Source organism: Myodes glareolus, chromosome 17 (assembly GCF_982192425.1).
Source record: "Myodes glareolus chromosome 17, mMyoGla1.1, whole genome shotgun sequence".
NCBI classification, from domain to species: domain Eukaryota; kingdom Metazoa; phylum Chordata; class Mammalia; order Rodentia; family Cricetidae; genus Myodes; species Myodes glareolus.
In genome coordinates, this window is record NC_142042.1 from 9,106,703 (window position 1) to 9,131,259 (window position 24,557).

Sequence of the window (24,557 nt, forward strand, 5' to 3'; positions counted from 1 at the left end):
TCTGTGGTTGGTTCCTTCTGCTTTGTTTGTTGTTTTTAAGTGAATCTTTGTGCAGGTTCATTTACATAGAAAAGTGCAATGAAAACACTTATGAGTTAGGGGATTCTGCCTATTTGATCAAGTTTCTGATTTGCTCACTGGCTAGTGGGTCTAATTGGACCAACTAGTTGCCAAGTACAGCGAAAGACTGCCTCAATAAGATGGAGACTTATCGTGGAAAGCACTCAGAGTTGGCCGCTCACCCCAACCCTCCTGCATGCTCACATACACAAACACACTCACAGATACATAAAGTACTTTGCTTTGGGAAAACCTGTTAGAAGTGTGAACCATGCATTGAATCTGTACAGTTCAAGGTCTCCCTGCATGCAAGAGCATTTATAGACGCTCAAGCCCTTGATATCATCTGTATACCTGCTCTATGAAAATCCATCCTTCCTTTAAATCTTCTTTAGATTGTTTCTGGTGCCATATGCCTATGTTGTCGTATTGTCTTGATCAAGGAATAGTCACCAGAAAAATAATTCTCTATGTCAGTTCAGATGTATTTTTTTCAACTGTTTTTAATAAACTATTGATTGAACCCATGAGAGAAAATCCAGGCATATTCAGAGCCTGTAGTGCCTAGTTTTTATTTGCTAACTACGAACACATTCCTGCTTGTTTTAGTTTGTAATTTATCATATGTAAGTGTCTAAACAAGGGGAAATATTTTCATAGTATAAAACTTCTATCTTCTGTGAAGATCTTTCCTATCACAAAGCAAGTATGTCCAATGTCAGTCACAGGATGAACTATAAAGTAGGATTGTGAGCAATAGGGCACTTTAGAATACCTTTGTTGGCATTGCCTTCAAATATGCTGTCTACCATTATCACTTTCCAGCTGAGAGGCAAATTAGCATCATTAGAACCAGCGCTGGCAAGAACCTTCCTGGGCAGCCTGACCTGAATCTCTCCTAAGCCCCACATCCCTCCTCCAACAGAGACTCTTATATATTTTGTTTCTGATTCCCAGATATGCCTTTCTAAAATTTATCCCATTGATAAATTTTTACTAACCTTCTAGGCTCGCATAAGGGGCTTGGTCTTTCAGGAGTCCTAGGATTTGCCATTCTTTTACAACAATTAAGCCCCCTGAAGCTCACTTTCATGATATATGTATTTCAGGTATGACAATTAACATACATCACTGGTTTTGTTTAAGTCCAAGAAATGTCCAAACCCTTGGTTTGTCCAAACCCTTGGCTTTGGACATACCTTAAAACTAGAATATACAAGTTTTGTTTTGTATCACCAGCACCAAACATGGAGTTAACCCTCAGTTCAAGTTAATGAATGGCGTTTTGAATTGTGTTTATTCTTAGTGAGACTGGACCCTGGAATATAGCTATTCAAAACATAACTGGTTTAAGATTAAATGATTATCTAGGTGTTTTTAGATATAAAAGTATAGTGGTATTTTTACAGGAATGAAACATTGTTTTGGACTTGGGAGGATTACTCAGTCAGTAATAAGCAATGTGCCTGCCACACAAGCATGGAGAGCTGATTTTGACCCACAGTGCCAACACGGAATTCAGGCACAGTGATGCGCACCTAGTTCCAACACCAAGGAGGTGAAGACGGGAAGATCCCTTGGGCTTACTGGTCATCTGGATTAGCTGTGTGAGCTCTAAGTTCAGTGAAAAGCCCTGTCTTAAAAGAAATGTGTAGTGTTATTGAGGAAGACGGCTGACATTGACCACTTGCCTCCCCTGGCTTGTGCACACACACATATAAACATATGTGCACAATCACACATACAAAAGAAAAGAAAACATGATGCTCCATGATACTGTTTCCTTCCATATAAATCACGTTGACCTGTTCTGGTCTGGTTTCTGTTGCTATAATCAAACACTCTGATCAAAACAAGGATAGGATTGTTTTGGCCTTCTCCATCCTGATCACAGTCCATCACTGAGGAAAGTCAGGGCAGAAAGCCAAGCAGGAACAGAAGCAGGAACCATTAAGGAAAGCTGCTTGCTGGCTTACTCCCAGACTCACATTCAGCTTCTTATACAGCCCAAGATACCTGCCCAGGGATGACACTGTGTGCTGTGGACTGGGCCCTCCTATATCTCTCAAGAAATTTCTACACAGACCTGGTCACAGGCTAGTCTGAAGGAGGCAGTTCTTTAACTGGGATTCCATGTTATAACACTGGGATGTTGATAGAAGAAGATATTGGGAGATTGCCTTTTGAAGATTACTGGCTTCTCAGCCTCTTCATTCCTCCCTTCTCACATTTGACTTTTTAATCTGATCAAAGAGTTTGGTATCAAATTGGATCTCAGCCAGGCTAAACTTCTCCTTTTTAAAAAAAATTATTTATTTATTAAAAATTTCCACCTCCTCCCATTTCCTTCCCACTCCTCCCACTCTCCCTCCCCCCTCTCTCTCCAGTTCTAAGAGAAGTCAGGGTGCCCTGCCCTGTGGGAAGTCCAAGACCCTCCCCTCTCCATCCAGGTCTAGGAAGGTATAGTTTCTACTGCCTGTACTGGCTTTTTGGATCCAAACAAACCCAGTGCCAGTATCATTGGCTTCTCAGTCTGCCCTCATTGTCAGCCACATTCAGAGAGTCTGGTCTGATCACATGCTCATTTAGTCCCAGTCCAGCTGGCCTTTGTGAGCTCTCATTAGATCTGTCCCCTTGTATCAGTGGGTGATGGCGCTCCTCGTGGTCCTGACTTCCTTTTTCATGTTCTCCCTCCTTCTGCTCCTCATTTGGACCTTTGGAGCTCAGTCCAGTGCTCCAATGTGTGTCTCTGCCTCTATCTCTATCCATGGCTGGATTAAGGTTCTATAGTGATATGAAAGCTATTCTTCAGTGTGGCTATGGGACAAGGCCAGTTCAGGCAATCTCTCCTCTGCTGCCCAAGGGCCTAGCTGGGGACATCTCCTTGGACACCTGGGAACCCCTCTAGAGTCAAGTCTCTTGCCAAACCTAAAATGGCTCCCTTAATTAAGATATCTTCTTCCCTGCTCCCATATCAACCCTTCCTCCATCGCAACCATCCCAATCCCACAAGCTCTCCCTGATCCTCCCCTTCTCCCGTCTCTCTCCCCATCTCCCCTTTCCTTCACCCACCCCCACCCCCATGCTCCCAACTTTTGCCCAGAGATCTTGTCTACTTCCAATATCCAGGAGGATAAATATATGTTTTTCTTTGGGTTCACCATCTTATTTAGCTTCTCTAGGATCACGAATTATAGGCTCAATGTCTTTTGTTTATGGCTAGAACCCACTTATGAATGAGTACATACCATATTCCTCTTTTTGGGTCTGGGTTACCTCACTCAGTAAAGCGTTTTCTATTTCCATCCATTTGCAGGCAAAATTCAAGATGTCATTGTTTTTTTACCGCTGAGTAAAACTCTAATGTGTATATGTTCCACAACTTTTTTAACCATTCTTCTATTGAGAAGCACCTAGGTTGTTTCCATGTTCTGGCTATTACAAATAGTGCAGGTATGAACATATTTGAACAAATACTTTTGTAATATGATAGGGCATCTCTTGTGGAATTGCTGGGTCCTGAGGGAGGTTGACTCCCAGTTTCCTGAGAAACCGCCACACTGATTTCCACAGTGGCTGTACAAGTTTGCATTCCCACCAACAATGGATGAGTGTTCCCCTCTCTCCACATCCTCTCCAGCATAGGCTATCATTGGTGTTGTTGATTTTAGCCAATCTGACAGGTTTAAGATGGTATCTCAAAGTCATTTTTATTTGCATTTCCCTGATTGCTAAGGAGGTTGAACATGACCTTATGTGTCTTTTGGCTATTTGAACTTCTTCTGTTGAGAATTCTCTGTTCAGCTCAGTACCCCCATTTTTTAATTGGGTTAATGAGAGTTGTAATGTCTAGTTTCTTGAGTTCTTTATATATTTTAGAGATCAGACCTTTTTTCTGATGCGGGGTTGGTGAAGATCTTCTCCCAATCAGTAGGTTGCCTTTTTGTCTTAGTGACAATGTCCTTTGCTTTATAGAAGCTTCTCAGTTTCAAGAGGTCCCATTTATTCATTGTTGCTCTTGTTGTCTGTGCTACTGGGGTTCTACTTAGGAAGTGGTCTCCTGTGCCCATGTCTTGTAGACTACTTCCCACTTTCTCTTCTATCAGGTTCAATGTGGTCAGATTAATATTGAGGTCTTTAATCCATTTGGACTTGAGTTTTGTGCGTGGTGATAGATATGGATCTATTTTCATTCTTCTACAGGTTGACATTCAGTTATGCCAGCACCATTTGTTAAAGATGCTTTCTTTCTTCCATTGTATAGTTATAGCTCCTTTGTCGAAAATCAGGTGTTCATAGGTTTGTGGATTAATATCTGGATCTTCGATTCGGTGCTTATCAGCTGTAGGAGTTCCTTGGTAGAGTTTTGGGGTCACTTATGTACACTATCATAACATCTGCAAATAACAAAAGTTTGACTTCTTTCTTTCCAATTCGAATCCTCTTGATTTCCTTATGCTGTCTTATTGCTATTGCTAGAACTTCAAGCACTATATTGAAGAGGTATCGAGAAAGTGGACAGCCTTGCCTTGTTCCTGATTTTAGTGGGATGGCTTTGAGTTTCTCTCCATTTAATTTAATGTTCGCTGTCGGCTTGCTGTATACTACTTTTATTATATTTAAGAATGAACCTTGTATCCCTAATCTCTCCAAGACCAAGCTCTCCCTCTTCATCAAGACTGGACAAAGCAATTCAACATTGGAAATAGATTCCCAAAAGTCAGCTCAAGCAGCAGGTCCAGGTTCTGATCCCACTTCTAGAGGTCCCAAACCAAGCTACAACTGTCACACACACAGATACACACAAACACACACACACACAGAGAGAGAGAGAGAGAGAGAGAGAGAGAGAGAGAGAGAGAGAGCACATTGGTTGGTTCCCTAGCTGTTGATCCAGTCTGTGAGCTCTCAGGAACTCAGACCAGCTGTCTCTGTGAGTTCCTTCATTATGACCTTGACAACCCCCACACTCTGCCCCTACTATCCTCCCCGCCCCCCTCACCCGCTCTCTTTAGCAGGACTCCCAGAGCTATGGATATCTGCATCTGCATTTATCACTTACTGCATGAAGGCTTTCTGATGACAATTAGGGAGCTACCAATCTAATTACAGGAGACGGCCAGTTTGCCAGAGTATATTAATTCTATAGAAAGATATAATTTCATTCTGACAATACACACACACACACACACACACACACACACACACACTACAGCTTGAATATAAATTATAGACATATGGGAGTTTGCTTATCATGGTCAAATAGTACCTTGAGGTAGAAAGCTTCGACTATTGGAAAATCTATTATAATTTTGAGTTTCACTATCAAGACACCAATTTCTCTTCAGAGGTTATTCATACCTAAAAATGAGAACAATATTAATAGTAAAGTGAATATTTTAGACTACCCTCTTTCTTTCACTTTGGTCTTATTTTGCAAATGGTTTAGAACTCAGGTGTGGAAAAAGAGGTTCTTCAAGGAAGGTATCTTCGAAACTGCAGGCAGCTTGTCTGATTCATTATGCTCACGCTATAGTATGAATTAAACGTATTACATAGCAATCTTACCGCATGCATGGAGTTTTATCTGTGCATCTCAGCCAACGTTTGGTGTGCAGATAAGGATCAGCACAAGGAAATTGCTCACTATGACTATGAAAAGTGAAGTCGTCTCTTGCATGTACTCAGATAACAAGCTAAGTAGGGCCTCTATCCCAGTTCTTCCCATTCTGAAGTGATACCTAGGTGAGGAACAACATATAGCCCATTTCTCAGTGGGACCATGGTAAAGTCCTCAGACTCTCAGGATATACTCTGGATCACTAATTTTGCTTTCATGTATCTTAACATGCTCTTTATCTATTGTGAATTTTATAACAATCTCCCTATTTTGCTTTCTTCTGAGAGAGACCTCTAATGAAGCACATGTCTTTACATTGTACTAAAGAAAGCATTTAACAGCAGGAAAGAATTTTTGAAGTGTCATGTCAAATAATGTCTGTTTGCTAATCATGTGTGATTATGAGTGACAGAATGGTTTCTCTTTTCCTTTTATAATATTAGAGTGGTATAAAACATGAGAATAAGAAACCAAACAAATTACTATGATATTAAAATGTATTTTCTGGGAGATTGGGGAAAATCATGTCTCATCACTATTTATAATTACAGTTTTCCAATTTCACTGAGAAACCAGCATGGGCTATCAACTTTTATACGGCAATTTTGATTTTCATATACAATTTTTATATTTTAATCACATTGCATGTTTTTAGCAGAAAAAGCATGAATGAGTCATACATGCCATGTTATGACTCATTATTAGTTTGTTACTTTCAACTAAAATCTGCTTTTTTTCTGACATGGATATAAGATCATTTCATTTAAAAATATAATATTTTCTGTCTTTAACATAGAAGTGTTAACTTAATGATTCAATATGTGCAATGTAGGGCCTGTGTAATTACCAAATATACACTGGGTGGGTGACTGACTTGTCTCAGCAGGGCAATATCCTACATCTGCAATCACAGGAAGTGTGGATCAAGTACTATAGTTCCAGAGTTTATCAAGACTTTCCACGGCTCCAGTTAATTCACTTGTTGGATGTTGTAGGAGCATTTTTACACTGATCACAATTCTGCTCCAGGATTAGTAGCATGTTTCTTTCATGATATATACATCCTATGAATGTTTTTGCTCATGAACAGTATTTCTAAAGCATCACGTCTTTGTTCACATTCCATTTGCTTTTTTGTGAGTATACTTGTTAGTATGAATATATATGTATATAGTTATAAGTGCATACATTGAAATGTACATGTATATGGCTGTAGGTGTATGCGTGTGAATATACATGTATCTGACTGCAGGTGCACATGTGTGAATGTGCACGCAGAGGTCAAAGATCAGTAGTAGATATCTTCCTCAACTGTTTTCTATCTTGTTATTTTTAGTTTTAGTTTTACTGTTCGGCTTTTTGTTGCTTTTTTTTTTTTTTGGCAAGATCTCAATGGTGCCCTGAATAGCCTTCAATTTGCTATATAGACAAGGCATTTTGACCACTGTGTTGGCCTTGAACTCACAGAGATCTACCTATATCTGTCTCTTAAATGCTGGAATTAAAAGTTTGTGTGCCACCGTACTATGCTACTTCTTTTGAGACAGGAACCTTCACCAAACTTGGAGCTCACTGACTTGGTGAGGCTGCCCTGTCTGCATGTCCCAGTTCTGGGATTTCATGTGAGCTTACATGGCCACGTCCTGATATTTTACTTTGATACTTGAGAGGGAAAATGAGGTCCTCATACTTGTGAGTCAAAAACTTTCCTGACTGAGTTATTTTTCCTCTGTAATATTTCTATCACCAAAATTCACATACCTGAAGAAAAATCAAATGAATCTGTTATTTCACTTATATTTTCCATTATTATAATATATTCTCAAACTAAGAATACAAACCAGTGATAGAAAAAGGTCCAGTTTTGGTTCATGATTAGCAGTGTTTGAAAAGTGGAGAACACTGATGATGTAGACCAATCAACTTTCTTAAAAATGATTGTTTAACCTGCATACCACCGTTATTCCCTCTCATAGCTGGTGAGAAATTCAAGGGCTTAGAAAGAAATGTGATTTTACAACTAGAAGAAAATGAAATGTCATTGAAAGAAGCAAGAGAGTCCTTATTGATTGAATAAAATCTCAAATATTTATAAAAGGGCTTATTGTGTGCCTGATACTATATCTTAGGAAGCTGACCCCAGATAGTTGCTGAATTTTTCTTCCATTTGGCAGAATGTTTGCATTAGGTTATACTACTTGAGATTCAATTACTCAGAAACACACCTACAATAACCTCCTCTATTCATCAAGAATCTTTAGATTTCAAGAGAATAAAATGTTCTAAAACTCTTTGGGATAAATCACCACTCTGTGTTATTCTCACTTCCATTAACAGTGTAGACTTCTATATTAATGACTGCAAAGCTAAAACTAGAGACCCTTAGGCCAAACTTGGAGGCTCACACCTTTAGTCCAAGTAATCGGGAGGCTACTGCACAGAACTCTTGTGTGTTCCAGGCTAGCCTCATTTTTACAGCAAATTTCAGACCAGCCTCGACTACCTAGTGAAACCCTTTCTCAATGAAACAAAATAAGCAAAAACAAAAATAATTGAATCCCTAGATTTCCTTGTGCCTTGATTTCTTATTGGAAAGAAAACAGAACAGTTTCTTCCAACTCGAGGCACTGATGGGTAGAAAGGGAGAAAACCCACGTACACTTCATGTTTGTTGGTTTGTTGTCCTGAAAGGGTGTGAAGAAAGAATTCTCTCCTTCAGTATCCTCTAGCATCATTTCTGGCACTGTGGTATGAGGAAGGTCCCTGACTCTGATGTGCAGGCTAAAGTTTTGAGGAAAGCAAAAGAAAAGTCCTATTCCAACATTTATATTATTTTATTGTGGCCTTGAATGACAACTTTCATTACTCCACACTTAGTAGGGCAGCCTGTGGGTGTAGCTTCCCTGAAAGGACCACTCTGAAATGTTCCAGAAAACTAAAGGACCCCTAGCCTTTACACTTTCCAATCTTGTTTGCTTGAGATAATATTTACCTCACTCTTCCAACTCTTTCTGCTTCTGTATCTTATGCTTTCTTTTTGTGTAATTAACTCTGGTCACTTGGAAGGCTTCAGCTACACTGAAGTATGCAAAGAATCCATCACTTAGTATTTCTGAGACACCCCGCCCTAAGTGTACATCATCAGGATGGATTCGGCTTATATAGCCTCGGCAGCTGGCACAGTCTCAATGAGTCCTATTGACTGTGAGAAGGGAATGTGCTCATAACTGATCTCATCACAGTGGTCATCAGAATTTATAAAGTTCTATTGCACCAAAACTCTATTGCTGTATTGTGTTCTAAGACTAGATTCGAAACTGTAAAAATTTTGAACTTCAGTTCAAAATGTGTTACCAAAGAGGTAGTATTTCTCCAAGCAAATGTAGATGTCAATAGTAGTAGCGGAAGAACCAGGCCAGGGGTGGGGAGATAGCTACAAGGGATGACTGAGTTTGATCTCTGAAACCGATCAGGTAGAAGGAGAAAGCTGACTCCTACAAGTTTTCCTCTGATCCCCATGTGTGTACAAACAAGGAAACAAATAAATAATTGTAAACAAAATATTTTATTAAAAAGAAAGAATACCTGCAATCTCAAAACTTGAGAGGCTAAGGCAAGAGACTAGACTCTCAAATTCAAGGCCACCAAGAGGCAAAAATGGACAGAAAGAAGGGAGGGAGAGAGGGAGGGAGAGAGGGAGGGGGAGCGGGAGGGAGAACGGGAGGGAGAGCGGGAGGGAGAGCGGGAGGGAGAGCGGGAGGGAAGGAAGGACTCAGAGCATAACATCAGGTGTGCTCAGCATATTTTTTTATGAAATGCAAACACTTTTTTGGAGAATTGAGATTTTTAAATCTTTTACATATTAGTTGGAATTCGTTCAATCTGATTACTCTTTGTTTCAGTTTTAATGAAGAATTGTTAAATAGCGAGCATTAATTTTAGAATATTCATTAAAAAATTTATACTCTGCTGTAGACTACAATCTCTCCCCTTATGAGTCTTGCAAATGAATTGCAAGACAATGGCATAATTCACTGCATGCCTAAGAAACACTTACATTTGGAAATAAAATATTATACATACACAGAAGAAGGGAGACCACATCAAGCTGGGGATTCCAGCAAAGCTTCAAGAAGGCAGAGACAACTTTGTGAAAGCTCACATGATGGTTTGAACTAAATTCAAAGATATGGAGGGGTTGTTCAGGTATATTGTAGTGGATTAAACAAAACAATTTATTGAGGAGTTTGTTTAAAAAAGTGTATTCAAAGACTTGCAAGAATTTTTCTGCAGTTACCATTATACTGTCTGCAAAATAGTACCGTGAGAGAACTGAAAGTGACTCTGGAATAGTTTGTGATGATTTATGGACATGAAGTATTACAATTTGTTTATCCTTAATCCAATGTTAAGCAAGATTTAAAGTGGTTGAACTGATAACTGAGTGGATATACAAACTTTGGCATGACAGAACAGACCAAGATGATGTTCAATACACACTTTGGAAACTGAATTAAACTGAGATTTGGTGAAAGGACACTGGGAAGGTCACCACAGAGGTTGAGAAGTCAGAACAGAGAGTTTGAAAAGCTAACAGGTGCATTTTGGGTCTCGGGTGTGTGTGTAGCTTTGTTTTGAAGTTTAGTCGATAATCTTGTGTTATTTTGAGAAGTGGCTTTCTTTCTTTGTTCACACATTGGCCTTCTAAAGGCAGAGTGTGAGCTGTGGATATGGAGAAGCACTTCAGGTTGTGTTGTGTGCCTTTGTAATGTATTTATAGGCACAATTTCTCTCATCACTTGAAAACTTGAAAAGGGACATTTTGGTTAGGTTTATATACTGTATATTAATCTACACATTAATGGTAGCTTGTTTTCTTTAGCCATTATCTAATTGTGTTTCTGTATTTATACATTTTATACTATTTGGGCCACAGATGATCAGTTTTATACAGAATAGACAGCACAGCGCTTTGCCAAAATCACGTGTAGCATTGCCTAAACTTTGTGTGTAACATCAGTTCCTGGTAATGGCTTCAGTAGTGCACTTTGCACTGCTGGGAGTTATGATGTTTTAATCTGTCAGTAAATAAATGTCCTTTAACAGAAAGAAAGAATGAAAGAAAGAAAGAAAGAAAGAAAGAAAGAAAGGAAGGAAGGAAGGAAGGAAGGAAGGAAGGCTGAATGGAAGAAAGACTAGAAAAACTAGCAGGAATAAGCAAAAATAGCAGATCCGTTGTTTCTTGTGTTTGAGCCTGCAAATGCTTGTACCCCAAAAGGTAATTATTGCTTTGTGAAGATCTTTACAAGCTGTGAAAATAGATGACAAGATTTTCATTGTGGACCAAAGTATAATATCCCAGGTTAGGGAAAAACGGGCATTTCTTTCCGCCAACTTTCCTAGATAGACAAATAGTTCTGAGAGCCGCTGGTATAACTAAACATCCAAGTCATTCAGTATTTTCAGCTTCAATTAGAACATTGCTTTGAACCACTTGGAGCCAGAGAGCTTAAGCTACTTGATACAAATGCATCACACTGTGCACGGAGATAGATACGGATCTATTTGCATTCTTTTACCTGTCAGCATCCAAATATGCCAGAATCATTTGTTGAAGATGCTTTCTTTCTCCAATGTACAATTTTGGTTTCTTTGTCAAAAATCAGGTGTTCATAGGTAAGTTGATTAGTATCACGATCTTCAGTTTGATTGCATTGATCCACATGTCTGTTTTTATGCTAATACCAAACTGTTTTTATTACTATAGCTCTATAGTAGAGCTTGAACACATGGATGGTCATACCTCCAGAAGTTCCTTTATAATACAGGATTGTTTTGACTATTCTGGGTTTTTTGTCTTTCCACGTGAAGCTGGGTATAGTACTTTTGAGGTCAGTGAAAAAAAAAATGTGCTGGGATTTTGATGGAGATTGCATTGAATCCGTAGATTGCTTTTGTTTAAGATTACTAGTTTTGCTATGTTGATCCTACATATCCGAGAGCATGGGAGATCTTTCCATTTATGATATCTTCTTCAATTTCTTTTTTCAATGATTTAAAGTTCTTGTCATACAGGTCTTTCACTTGTTTGAGTAGAGTTACTACAAGATTTTTTTTTTTAATTGTAGTTATTGTAAAAGCTGACGGTTCTCTGATTTCTTTCTCAGCCGTTTTATCATTTGTATACAGAAAGGCTACTGATTTTTTTTTTGATTAATCTTGTATCTTCCACATTACTAAAGGTTTTTTTTTCGTTGTAGGAGTTCTCTGGTAGAAACTTTGGGTCATTTATGCAGTTATCATATCATCTGCAAACAGAGAAAGTTTGACTTCTTTCTTTCCAATTCAAATCTCCTTTATATACTTTTGTTGTCTTCTTGCTCCAGCTAGAACTTCAAGTACTATATTGAATAGATATGGAGAGAGTGAACAGCCTTGTCTTGTTCCATGATATTAGGGGAAACGCATTGAGTTCCTGTCCATTTAATTTAATGTTGTCTGTTGACTTGCCGTATATTACTTTTATTATGTTTAGATTCATTCCTTGTATCCCTGGTCTCTCTAAGACCTTTATCATGAAGGAGTGTTGGATTTTGACAAAGACTTTTTCAGCATGAACTGGCATGTTGGAGTCCACTAACTGTCTTGAGATACCTTGCCTAGCTTGATTCAGGAGGGAGTAGCTTGTCCTGCCTTAACTTGGAGTTGATGGGGATAGGATAGGTAGAGGTGGGGAGGTGGGAGAAGGGGAGGGAGAGGGAACTGGGGTTGGAATGTAAAGTGAAAAAAAATAAGCAAATAAAAAAATATCTTTAAGAAATAAAGTCTCTCCTCTATCTTCCTTTAAAACGTTCTTGGATTCCATGTTCCATGACTTTGGACACCCTGATAATGGGAAAAGGGAGAAAATCTTTGCCAGCTATACCTCTGATAAAGGCCTAACACCTTGAATGTACAAAGAACTCATAAAATTGGAGCAAAAGTCAAAGGGAACAAATAACCCAATTTTAAAAGGGGCCATAGGATTGAACAGAGAACTCTTGAAAGAAGAAATAGATATGATTGTGAAAGACTAGGGAAGGGTTCCACATCCTTAGCCATCAGGAAAGCATTTCTTAAAACTGCTTTATGATTCTGTCTCACCCTGATCTAAAGCCATCAAGAATACAAATGACAACAAATGCTGGTGTTGTCCTGAAGAAAGTGAGGCATTTAGGCACTGCTGTTGCAGCTGATATAAACTATATAAACTGGTGCTGTCATTTTGGCACTCACCCTAGAAGCTTCTCAATAACTAGACATACATCTACCACATGACCCCACTAAACGAGAAAACTCTATCTCCTTCTACATGGATACTTACACACACATGCTCATTGCTGCACTGTGTATAGCAGCTAGCAAATGAATCAAGCTAACAACTGATAGATAGACAATAAGAAAATGTGATGCAAATACAGAATGGAATTTTACTCAGCTGGAAAGAAATAAAAAAATATAAAATTTGCACATAAATGGATAGAACTGAAAAAAATTCTGCTGAGTAAGATTATCTAGGACCAGGAAGATAAAACATCTCTCTCTCTCTCTCTCTCTCTCTCTCTCTCTCTCTCTCTCTCTCTCTCTCTCTGTCTCTCTCTGTCTCTCTCTCTCTCTCTCTCATTTGCAAAATCTTAGCTTTGAATCATTAGATATGTGCATTTGACTTGGAGTCACTCTGGAAGTTAGGTAACTAAAAGTGGCCCACTGGGAGTGTGAGTGCCCTAAAAGAAGGTGAAGAAGGAGATAGAAGAACACAGGTGAAAAGAAAGTATAAGGGGTAATGCTGGAGGATGGGACTAATCAATGATGTGAGTGGGATGAGCCACATAGATGAGGAGGCAGTGCAGGAAGGTTAGCTAAAAATTGTATGAAAAAAAATGGAAACTTGCTGTCTTGTCACGAACTTGTAAATATAATTTAAAACGTTAGATGGTAGATACTCTACATATCTAAAAAAAATGATTGTTAGAGGCCATGGTTACTAAACAAAAATCCCAGTTCTAAGTGTAGGATACTTTCATTTTTATTGCTGTGGTAAAATCCCTAGACATCACAATTCTAAGTTACACTGGCTGTCCTGGAATTTGCTTTGTAAAACAGGCTGGCCTTGAAACTTCAGAGACCCACCTGTCTCCGTCTCTTGAGAGCTGGGATACTGGGATTAAAGGCATGCACCACCACCCCGTGAAGGGAATTTAAGGTGACAGGATCTTGACCATCACATCACAATCAAGAGCAAGAGAAATAAACGTGTGCATATTTAACTGTTTTCAGTGTCCTTCTCTATTCTTACACATCTCAGGGCCCAAGGCTAGGGAACAGGGCTTATCAAGATAGGTCTGAACCCCACCTCAATTTACACAATCAATACAAACCCCATGCTGGACAATCCCCTCAAAGGAACCAAAAATCTAGACACTCCCTCCTTCACAGTCTTCCTCTATGTGATTATTTCTACACTGAGTCAATTTGACAAGTAAAAGCTAGCTGCCATGCTTCCACATGAATTGTTAGTCAGGAAAGCTGCATGGGTCCCCAAAACAGTATGACCCTATTGCTGAAGACAACGCACACCAGCAAGATACAGACAAATCCGTGTGGAACTGAACTGGAAGCTTCCTATCTTTCACGGTGATGGAAGGCTCTATGCAGCCTGCCAAGGAGAAGGTGTAGCAATGTTCTTTCCACCTGTGAACTCTAAAACCTTGAGGACCAACTCTCTGGGAAAGATGTGCCCATTTGTTAACAGCACAGGAACATGATGGATAGAATCATCCACTCTATGATTAAACTGAGACATGCTCCCAGAAAAGGGCCCATGCTTTGTAAACCTATTCAAAACACAGGGCTGTGGAAGTCATAGGCCCCACGGGGGTACTTACTACCGTTATTTAGTTAAATTGGCATAGTGTCAAACTGCTTACTAAATATTTATATTTATCCACATAAACAAATGATACTCTCAGACTTACTCGGAGAAACCTCTCTTTTCAATGAACAAAGGTAATTCAGAGAATCAAACTTTCTCAGTTTCCTGATAATAAATAATGGTTGACTGCTCAGTCCTAAACAAGTCACAGATACCATGGCAGCACTTTAAGGCTCAAGAAAAATCGCAGAAGTTGAAAAGAAAGTGAGTGCTAAAAGATACAGAGAAATGCTGCGGAATACTGTCGTCTGGACATAATTCAGCCATTGCAAACATGAACCCCCAGCAGCAGTGATTATCTGTATTGAGCCTGACCCATGATACCTGTCTCTCATGGTTGAGAGTTGGGCTCACAGGGCTCTACTCTTACTTGCTGAAACATGGGCTGCAGACAGATTTTTGAGAAAGGAGTAGAATCCTCAGTTATGTCCCCGACAGTGAGTCCACAAAACTCCACAAGATAGTTCCCAGCCCATAGTCACACAGATGGCCTTAGTTAAGTTCACCCCCCCCCACACACACACACACACATACACGAATCTAGGAAGATTTGCAGGTTGGAGGAAGGGCTAAAGGGAGTGTGGGGATGGGTGAAGGTACAAGTACGAATGAGTGGAATATTCAAAAAGTATATTAATTTTTAAATACGTCAAAAATAAAGTATCCTATTGCCCCTCTTTTATTCTTCTCTCAAAATAGACATGAATATTTTAAGAATCTTGTTCCATGACTATGGACACCCGGGTAATATCATTACAAAGACTGTCATATAATATAATCGTTAGACTTCTCATTTGACAAATGTATTCAATGATAAGTTCCTGAAACACAAGACATAATTTGGGGGCATATATAGAAGGTAGAAATAACCTTGGTTTTGTAGAATCGAAACAATAACAATGAAAAAAGTAAGAGATTTGTTCATGTCAGAAAGACTACCATAATCCAAGACAAAAAGGACCAGGGTACAACTAAAATCAGCCATGTCAGCTTTCCCTTCTTGGTTCATGACCATGCTCGGTCTGTAAGCAGCAATAAAGACAGGAAATTCCTCTCCTGATCTCCTAAAAATAGGATAACAAATTGTAATTTTGCCTAGTTTAATTTCATGTCTACATTGAAATCTCCAGACCCCAGCTAGCAATTGCTGTGTGTCTAGTAGGTAGCTATATCAGCCTCAATTTTCTCATCTGCAAAACAAAAATAAAAATAATTTCTTCATATGATAACTATTGCTTACAGAGTGCATGCTGTGTGAAACATTTAGCTCACAATCTCAACCCAGTATGTCTTCTGAAGCTGTAGTTATTATTCTTGATGAGTTCCTTTTTGGATAAAAGGCATGCCTTTTTCTCCTCCTCAGAGATGTCTCCAATTTTGATTTTATTGTTTGCTTGAAAATAATTAGCATGTTTGCCGTGCTCAGTGCTGTTCATTTTTAAAGGATAGGAACAAGAGACTTTAGCCCTGTGCAACCACTTCAGGAATAGGCTCTCTAATGACAAGAATGCTCTGTAGTTTGAATCTTTCATTATACCCTTGTGTATGGTGCATTGAGAAGAATCCTCATCTTGCTTAGATCTTTAGAACAAAGTGCGCTTAGCGGCAGACCAATTATGATCTTCAAGTATTTTCAAGATGGCTGAGTGGGATGTGTTGAACTGTGCTTGTGTGATTAGCTTCATTGATTTCTATACAAAATGCGGTACTTAACTTCAGTAAGGACAGTTGTTCAGTAGTCCAAGGAAGTTTACCCTTCCTCTGAAATTCGCAAGGAATATACTGTACAAAGCCAGCCATTGTAAGAGTCGCCACAGTAATTCACCAAGCAAGGTGCCTCAGGATGATCTGTAATTGGTCTCCCAATTTGAACATATTAGACCATCTCATAACACAGATGTGTATTTTCAGTCTTACTTAAGGATTATGGCATGCATTTACTTGCAAACAACTATTGATTACTTTAAAAATAAAAACAGATCCATCACATGAGAGTCTCTACTTTTCCTTTTGTTCAAATATGTTTTACTGTCTTGTAGTTGAAATAATGATGTCTTGTGCCTGGAAGATGATAAGCCATTCATTAAAAAATATGGAGGCTTTTAACACGATGAAAAAAAAAACCTAAGTAGAAAACTGATGGTTAATGGATCCACAGCAATAACAGACGTGAAATCTGGTGAACTCTTAACTCATCAGTCTTTTCATCTATCCGTCTAATTATTTCGATGGCGCCTATGATCAAAGTTATATAGGCAAACTGACAGACATATGAGAATTTCAACATAATAAATGAAAGAAGGAAGATTTCCACATGCCTGTACTTGAATGAAGGCATATTTATGTGCATTGGCTTAATGACACAATGTCTAGAATAATCTCTAAACTCCCTGGGAAGGAGTCAGTACATATCTTTAAACATGGACTTTTTTTTTTTCCTTGTCTTGTTTTGCTTTGGAGTGAGTGTTTATTTGCTACTTCAGGTAACATTTGACCAATTAGCTGTTCTCAACAACTTAATAGCCCTTAGATCCAAAGTCAGGCAAGTATTTCTGATTGTCAGAAGAGCAGCTCAACTGTTCAGTGTCAAGTCAGAGGTAGTCGTCATGGCAACACAGAAACAAAAATCAGGTAACATAGCACCTGCAACTGCTCCCCACCATGCTCAGTGTCCTGCAGCACATGAGCAATAGCGTCGTGAGTAACTAATAAATAATTCCAGAAGATTCTGAAAACACTGTTTCCAAGTGTTTGTACAGACTAATATTGAAAATATTTTCTCAGGACTCTTCTGGTAATAGGATTTCATTTTTTGTAGCATCAGAAGTACTGGAGATTCAAAGGTGGAATTTCAAATCAGTCCCTAATATTCCTTCCACGTTTGTCTCTCTTATCATCTCTTGATGATAAGAATAAAAAGTTTACATGGCAGTATCCTGTCTGCCTATTGTTGTCTCTTTTGCTTTCTGCCCCACAGACTCATTAAAAAGCTTTGTCTTTGAGGTCTTATATTATTCAATCTTTGAATGCAAAGATGAAGGCCAAATGACAGGGTGGTTTGCATCTATGGACCACTTTCCCTTATATCACCATCACCACATAACTAGTAAATTATAAATATTCCCTTGATTTCATCTTTTTGTATCCTCAAACAAAGTCAGCAAAGCTCTGCCAAGGTTTTGTGGCACCCCCTCAAACACAATAAGCAAATAGTCATTTCACAAGGACTCAGTTCTATGGCATTAGAGACAATAATGCTCTGAGCTTCCATCTGAGGATAATAGCACATGTGTGTGTGGACTGTGTTGGCAATGGTCAGAAGAACATGAGCTAGTTACCTCATTCAGCCACTCATTCATGAATTCAGTCAATACACATCTGAATTCAGTAAATATAGTATGTATTTCTCTAGTCTGGAGGTTCTGGAGCTTGTTGTTCCAGTTGGAGAGGGAATTTTCATGAAAAACTTAACTTTCTTCGTCCTTCTGTTCCTTTATTTTCAAAGCTCACAGTTAACATACAAAATTTATCTGAGAAATTTTGTAATTTTTTATGAGCTTGCAATTTCTAAGTCCTATTTACATCAGAGACGTGCTTCTAGGTTTTATATGATTTTCTTTTCCCCACCTTTCCTGTTATTATAAATGGCATGAGTAGTTCTGAATACCTACCATCAACAACATTCAGTCTGACTTGTGAGCATGTTGGGTGTCTATCTTGTCTACAAACTACTGTAACGCTTTTCCTATTGCTGTACTTTCTCTAACCTTAGGCAGGAGAACAAAGCTTGATCAAGGATCTGTTTCCTCTTGCTTTAGTTCTCATTTTAGTTGGGGTAGCCAACACTTTTCTAAACTCGAATCAAACCGCATTCAGAGATCAAATGTCATATAGCAAGACCATAAACGCATGTTACACATTGATTTTAAGACTAATACAAATTTTGGTGGCAGGTCATAGTTCAGAATCTCTTGGGATAGGAAGTTCTCACAGACATAATGTCAGGTTCTCAAGGTCTTCCCAAAGGTTCCCTCAATTTTCTCTGGGACATGTAAGAAATCATTTGATCGCACTCAGGTATCAATTGCAGAGATACCAATTGCTGTCTTTGGTTATTTATTGGTCTTGTTATTTTTTCCAGATTAAACTGTTTGAATGTTTTCATGGTATAAATTTTAGGTGAGTATATTGGCTTTCTATTCAGAATAAATAAAGAAATAAGATCTGTATTAATAAAGAAAATGAATTAAGTATTGACAGCGTTGTAAGAAAGACTGTTTAGAAATTATTCTTTGCAACTTATCTGTTGAAGGTATCTCAAAGAACAGCATAAACAAAGCCTCATCCAGGTGTTTAGGGCTGAGAGGAGATGGCATTCACCTGAGTGTGTTCTTACAAAGAAAATGGTGTTTTGTGCTTAGCTAGCATTCCCTTCCTGAGGAAAATCAATACAACTCATTTTATCATAGGCTGATGTAGGACTAAAATCCAGATGGAGTTAAATATGACTTTGTTTCCTTTTACAAAGCCAAGATGGTGTCTGATGGGCAAAGAGGTCCTTGGTGATCACTGCTGGAGAGATGTGACAGCTGTCTGTCACATCAGCCTGCTTTAATACACCTGCAGTTGGCAGCAGCTAACATATGGAAATAAAATCTTTCTGTTAAGTGATTAGATGCTCGGGGCTTCAAAGAGAGTTGCAGCATCATAATTACTTGGACCATAGCTACTTTGGTTAAAACAAAATATGCAAGGTGAAAACACAAGCAGAATTAAGCATTATTATTTCAACCCTGAAACTGAAGCTTTATCTTCGCACAGCGATGCTCTGCAATGGAAAACTGAACTTGTGTTAATCAGGCTTCCTGATTACAGACAGGGAAAATGTGAGGATTTTTTTAGAGCCTCCTTTTTATTACAAATGAAATGCCACCAAGATGGCTTAGAGAGACATATCTTGCAAAGGATAAAAGCTCTTCAGGTTCTGATAAATAGACTAACTTCTGAAATGTACAACTTCTTCAACTTTCTATGCATAAAACATTTAAGTTACTTCATTTCCATAAATGATTGGATTGTTCTGCTCCCCCTGACTCAGATGTACCTATGTGGCCTTTCTTCTCCATGCAGTACATTTAGTGATTTCAGTACATTAGACTGCAATTTGTCTTGAATACGAAAAACCTGAAGATGAAGTAGCTGTAAATAACTAAGTAAATAAGTAAAGCCGGAGGAATGCAAAGGAGAAGCACAAAGCTAGAAATTGAATAGATGGGAGAATTGCAAGCCTGGAATATTGATTCAAGACTCTAGCTCTCAGCATAGTTGTCTGTCTTATTTGTCCTGTGTTTCATATTGTTAAGTACATTAAGCAAAAATATAAGCATAAAACAATCTTCATTATTCTATGTGTAATTGCTACCAGGTTGTCCACCATTTAGATAAAGTTGAATATCCAGTTTTTGAGTAATTGATTATAAAAGTAACATTTAATAATATTGTTAATTATTATTAAATTAAATAACTTTAATACCAGGTTATGTTTAAAAATATTCCAACATGGACAATTCTTTTCTTTGTGACTTCACAAGGTCTCAGGACTTTCTTCAATTCATCTACTAGTTATTTCTGAATAGTGAGAGATGCCACCCCAGGAACTACAAAGCTTGGTCGCCACTTCAGTTGTCAGCCAAACAACATGGGGTGAATATCTCTGAATATCAGGCCAATTTTAAACTTTGTACGACTCAAGTCCATAGGGATTTACGTGGCTCAAGTCCTTCGGATTCCACTTCTGATAGCCTGTGTTTCTGAATTAAGCAGAAGCTAGAATGAAGCAGGTGAAATTTTAGAGTAACACTTTCTAAATTACCCTCATAGTAAGAAGTGAATGGAGTGGAGGCCTAGGAACGTGTCTCAGTAGACTATGCGTCTGCCATGCACAAAAGAAGTTCTTGGGTTCAGCCCTCTGCACTATGTAAACCAGTGGTGGCTGTAAATGTTTGTCATCTCGGCACTGGGAATGTGCCCATAAGACCAGGAGTTCAACTTCGTCGTAAGCTACCTGATGAGTTTGAAGCTAGTCCGAGACAGACAGGACCTTGGCTAAGAAAGAAAGTGTGGAGGGGGGGGATGGAGGGAGAAAGTAAAAAAAGAAAGAAAGAAAAATAAGAAGAGGAGGAGAAGGAAGATACCCATGACAAGCCCTTCGGTTCAGTTCGACTTAGCAGTAGACACTTCCTCTAAATAAGCTCTAAGATCCAGAAATTCACCAGGAGCTCTAGAAATCAGAGTGGAGATGTTACTCAAGAGTTCATTCTAAAGGTCATTGGAATCAGGATGGGTGCTCATGCCTGAGAGAGACGCATTCTTACAACCTCTGTTGTTAGTGTCTTCAAGTTGAGTTCCCAGCAATTACAACTGTCAACTCATGCCGCCATTTTCAGTTGAATCAGACAAACATGCAAGGGAAATAGAAACCAGTGCTTGAGAACTGCAGGTGTAATGCACAATGGTTCAAATTTCCCCATGATTACAAACAGAATAATCATGAATCTATGAGCTCAGGAGACAAAAGAAAACAGGTTTACACCACATTGTGATCTGCATCTGATGTGCTTAATCACATTCTCTCCAGTATTAAACTGTATCCAAAACAAAAAGAAGTAAAAACAATTCTCCCACATCAGAGGTATTTAAAAGGCTGAATTTCTGCATCCTCTCTGTCTATAGAAGTGTGTAAAATACACAAATGCTGACACTGGTTCCCAGGGCTCAGTGTGCTCAGATTTTACATCAAATCTCATTGTCCTTTGGCCTGAGCATTACTTACAAAGAAAAGAAATGTCTATTTTTTTTGGTAGAAATTCTTATTTCTTCTCTGGCTTTTTTGCCTTTTCTCATCTCCCTTGCCAGCAATTTTGGGTTATTTCTGCAGTTTAATTTGATCATGCTTAGTACAGTGAGAAATTGGGCTAATCTTGTGTTCTCCTTTTGGATCATTTACTGCAAAATGTTCTAGATCCTACTAAATGGCAGGATTCTCTGACAACCGAACCCAGGAGAAACACCCTTAGATATCTTTGTAAAATACTTGAAAGTAGAAAACTTTCCCTCTAAAATAATTAAAAGTAAAAAGCTCAGAGAAAGACTAAATGTTCTCTGCAAGAGTTAATTAGCTCTCAGTCTGTGGTGTGTTATTAAATGTGCTTTGGAAAACTTATAAATCATACAAATCATGAGAGGAAGGTGGGGGAGAGGGAGGAAGGGAGGAATGGAGGAAGGGATGGAGGGAGGAGGCCTTTTCTTCTAGTTAAAACACAAACCCTTTTAATGAAAAAGAAAAAAGCTGTTAATACGGATCCTTCACCAAATTCTTTCTGTACAATAGAAAAGACACATTAGCATAATTAATTTCTTTGTAAATGTTTGACAGTTGAGCTCATCCAACTGGGGAAAGGATTAAACTTTTGAGAAATAGATTTTGCTTGTGTGATATGGGGCATCTATGTGTGAGAGCATGAGTGTGTGTGTGTGTGTGTGTGTGTGTGTTCTCTACATCATTAACAATACATTTTACAATTTCTGTGTACTGTCTCTATTTAAAATATAGCATCGTTCTGTTGTGTTGTTATTCTGCAGTATTGGGAATTGAACCCAGGGCCTTCCACATTCCAGACTATAAATCTACCACTGAGCTATATCCCAGCCCTTTCCTTAGTTTTTATTTTAATATCAGTTCTCACTAAGTTTCCAAGAATGGCCTTGAACTCTCTCTCTGTATTTCAGGGTTACTTTGAACTTGTCATCCTCCTGCTTTGGCCTCCTCAATCACTGAGACAGCAGGCCTGGGTCATTAACTCAACTATTCGTCCAGTTTTAAGTCCCACGGTTCTTCAAAAACCATTCCCTCAATCTATATGAAGATAAACACGTGAGTTGCAGGGATGGTTCCATGGTTAAGAGAGGGGCACTGCTCTTGAAATGGATTAACTTCAGTGGATCCACAACCTCATTCAACTTCTAAGGGCACCTATGTTAAGGGCACACACCTACACACAGACACACAGGTATCTATACATAATTAAAATTAATTGACATCTCTTTTAAAAGATAAACATGGTTTCTTTTCTTGAAGCAATTCAAAATGAATTCTGGCCATATGGAAAGTTCAGTCTAACTACATTTTTAAACACAGTTCTGACTTACAGGTTAATATCTGTATCACAAAAGAGAAATAGAGAACGAACTTTAAAAGTTAAAATTCTGCCCCCCCGCACTGCTGGTCTCTGTTGGTATGCTCTCTTCAGGTCCTGGGAATAAGATATGAGTGGTTTTGTTTTGACTGTCCCCGTGCAGTGTGGAGGACGACGATTGACCCAAGGGTCAGTCCATACCCACTTCCTCTCATTTTCTGCATCCTTCCAAGTTGCCTCAATTGTCAAGCAGTAGGGTCTGATAATCTACTTTGTGGTGTGAATACATCTGAAAGAAAGCTGATGAAAAAGGCTGTGCGAGCCACATTTCGAGGAAAGATATATCTTGAAGTCGACTTTCTGATGTGAACAATCCCGTTTTGATCATTGTATGGTATATATTTGAATAATAAAGATTTCAAATAAAAAAAACTAAAACCAAAACAAAACAAAACCCTAGAAACTGTTCTAGTAATGACATTTTTTTCCTAATGGGAATTTACAGTGAGGGTCCCCATGGGAATTCTCTGAACAATCAAAAGTGTTTGCTGGCCTCCTGCAGAGCGGTTCTGTGTCGACAGAATTCTGAGATCTTACAAAGATCCCTCCAAGTCCCTCACTTCCAGCAGGGCTCACTAAGGACCTCAGGGGCACATGCCAGTAAAACGATGATAATGCGCGGTTGTTTTCATACCCACAGAGCAGTGCTGCTCCCAGCCTGGGTTGAAGAAACTTTTTTTAATTTTTTTGTAGAGGACCAAGATTAATACAGTCTCACCACTTCTCACCGTGCTGGGAATACCAGACTGCTGAGTGCGCCGCCCTAAAGAGTACATCAGTATCATCTCCTACAAGGCCAAGAAAAGATCATGGAAGAGGAGATAGAAAGATCACAAGACCTGTAGTGTGCAGAAGAGGACAGAAAAGACTGCCCAGCTACAAGCAGAGCCACTGTGGCTGCCTGCACAAGATGGGCACACACAGAGCCACTGCGGCTCCCTGTACAAGATGGGCACACACCGAGCGTCTGCGGCTGCCTGCACAAGATGGGCACACACCGAGTAAAAGACGGGAAAGCATGATAGGGACAATTGCAGAGAAGAAATGAGCTGGCAAGAGTGGGAAAGAGATGAGAGCATTGGTAAAATGGTCATGATGCATCCTGCACATGTATGTAATTATCAAACATAACCCTATATGTGTATGTAATTATCAAATTTAACCCTATATGTGTATGTAATTATCAAACATAACTCTATATGTGTGTGTTATTATCAAACTTAACCCTATATGTATATGTAATTATCAAACATAACCTTATACATGTATGTAATCATCAAACTTAACCCTATATGTGTATGTAATTACCAAACATAACCCTATACATGTATGTAATTATCAAACTTAACCCTATATGTGGATGTAATTATCAAATATAGCTCTATATGTGTGTGTTATTATCAAACTTAACCCTATACGTATATGTGATTATCAAACATAACCTTATACATGTATGAAATTATCAAACTTAACCCTATATGTGTATATAATTACCAAACATAACTCTATATGTGTGTGTAATTATCAAACATATCCCATTACATGTGTGTAATTATCAAACATAAATAGTTTAAAAGAAGGTGTAGGGGCATCAGGGTTCAGCACAGCCCATTGTGAAGTCCAGCCCAAACATGCTTATATTTTGTTTTTT